A 2,500-nucleotide genomic window follows, 5' to 3' on the forward strand; every position below is an offset into this window, starting at 1 on the left:
GGCAACGTCTTGCAGATGCCGCTGCACAGCACCGCGCTCGCCCGGTGATTAAAATCCCGCAACGTATTTATAAAAGTTGTGCCGAAGCCTTGCAGTGAATGTTTTCAGAATCTGTTAGTTTACTGTGCGATTCGGTCGCCTAGGACGTGATGCAGAGCTTTCCACCAGAGGGCCACATTACTTGAGACTTTGCTTCGCTTGCGATGAATTGTTCCGAAGTCGGAGCTGGGGTGAAGGGACCAGAGTGACTTCTCACAATAAAGATGCTTTGCTGTCGTAGGTGTAAATAAAAAATGCTGGTTAGTTCAGAACCACCGGAATAAAAAAGAGCATGTGCCTGCCTGTGCATGTTTGTGAGTGTAATGTGGATGTGTGGTTTTGAAAAGATGGGAAAAGAGAGAAGCACCTTTTCTGTAGGTATGTTTTCATTCTCACTTTTAAAACATATTTTTAAGTTAGTTTTTTCCACAAGTTAAAGGTGAACTGCTTTTATGTTTAAAACTGTAAAATTAAACTGTTGTCTGACTGCTGAAGCCATCTGAGATGAAAGCAATTAATTTTCAACTTTGTAGGATTTCTTTTCCTCTTAAATCCTGCACACAAACATAATTCCTTCTACTTTGTCTACCTAAAGAGTTGCCTCCCCATCAGGGGATGCAGATTGTACCGATGCAGCGAAGCATCAGTAGTGAATTATTTGGTAAACAATTGGGGTCTGATTCTGCAGAGTTCTAGTACCTGCTCCAAACTCCTCAAAGTCTTCAGTGTCTGATCCTCTCATCTGCTGAGACTGCTCAGCACCTTTGCAGTTCAAACCCTTCATTTCTAAATACTGAGGTTTTTCATTACAATGACAGGTATTACATTAATGGAAAGAAAGTTTCCTCGTGTAAAATAAAGTATTTTAAAAATTGTGCTTCATATGTTTTAACATGATAAATTGCATGTGTACGGGCCTATGAAATAACAAGTGATTATAGCTCCTAAAATTGAATCATTTTTAGTGGTGAATTAAGCAGTGTACACTAGCTACACATTTATAGTTAGATATTGTAAATGGTAACAGAAAATATGGAATAATTAAATAGTTATAGATTGAAATATCACAAGTTGTTAAGACTTAAATCTGTGCCTTGCTTCAAAATCAAATGTATTCCCTTTTAACAAATGAGCATTTACATTATTAGTTTGAGGAAAAACATGTTTCAGTGTCTTCACTAATTTCTTCGCAGGCTTACAGCTATCTATGTATACACTAGTACCTATAGATATACTCTGTACATAGATAATATTTTCATGTACCATTTTATACACACACATATCTAAAAAAATATTTTTACTGGAAAACGTGCCATCACCTTTACTGAGGTGTTCAGATTATAACAGCATTTTAAAATCTTTATAGGGAGAGTGTATTTAATTGGTGAAAATGTTTAGAAAACTAAATTTAAGTGAAACACTTTAAAACACAGAACTACCAACAGAATAATTTGTCACTTACATGTTTCTCAAAGCATCAGTCCTAGGCATTTGTAGCCAATTTGTCCATAGAGTCACAGATTCCAGTAGATAGCATTTGCAAAGACCACAGAGAATAACAACTGAAGATGAAAATATCCAGTTGAGTACTAATAACAGGCAGGTTCTGAGGGGACAGGCTTAGAAGTGACAATCTTTTCTTCAAAACTGTGATTAGATCTTAAATAAGCAGACAGGCAAAGTAAAACCATGGGTACAGTTAATGGGACTCAAGAGGCATTTTATAGTAGGGTCTGCACCATAGGATTTAAATACAACTTGAATTAGGCATATAAATCCTTCTATAAAATATGTTGATGTGAAGCACAAATACTAGTAAACATGCAGTAGGATGTCCTTTAGATAATGGGCATAGCTTTATGCTGCTTTTGCTTTTTCCCTCTTTTTGCTATTTTTTTTTTTAAATTTTATTTTTGACCAGATACCTTTTGAAATATGATTTAAGAGGAAAATGATGGGTTTATTATTGTTGCTGTAGTAATTCTCTAAAATGTTAGTTTTAATGTGTGGCTTCCTTAATGAACTTTGGCAAGTAGAAAACTGGAGCAAACCCCATTATACCTGCAGTTATTAAGATTTTTTTAATTGTTTAAATATGTGCAAGATATGATGTATTGATGTCATAGTTTCATGTTCTGGTTTTTGCTTCTCTGAGTCATTTTATTGAGAGCCTTCATATAAACAAAAAGGTTAATCACAGCTTTTTCTAAAGGAAGCAAGTGAAAGATTGCTAGTTTAATACATTTCCTTCAGCTGGGCAGCTACATAAAGTGATGCTAGTACATAAGAAAGCTGTGTCAGCTGAGTAAAATATCAAAATAAGTTTTCAATATGACCTAAATATATACTGGGAAATGTTAAACACGAGAAAATTTGGACTATGTAAAAAGAGTAACCGGGATAAGTTAAAAAAAAAATTAAGTTGTATGATTTGCATCTTGTTTAAGCATTATGATCACGA

General features: G+C 34.8%; 1 protein-coding gene across 14 annotated transcripts in view; it reads left to right on the forward strand.

The window, feature by feature from the left end:
- Nucleotides 1-2,500, forward strand: part of FOXP2 (forkhead box P2) — a 400,866-nt gene that overhangs the window by 220,981 nt on the left and 177,385 nt on the right. The gene's annotated exons all lie outside the window — the stretch shown is intronic.

This window comes from Heliangelus exortis, chromosome 1, assembly GCF_036169615.1.
Source record: "Heliangelus exortis chromosome 1, bHelExo1.hap1, whole genome shotgun sequence".
NCBI lineage: Eukaryota > Metazoa > Chordata > Aves > Apodiformes > Trochilidae > Heliangelus > Heliangelus exortis.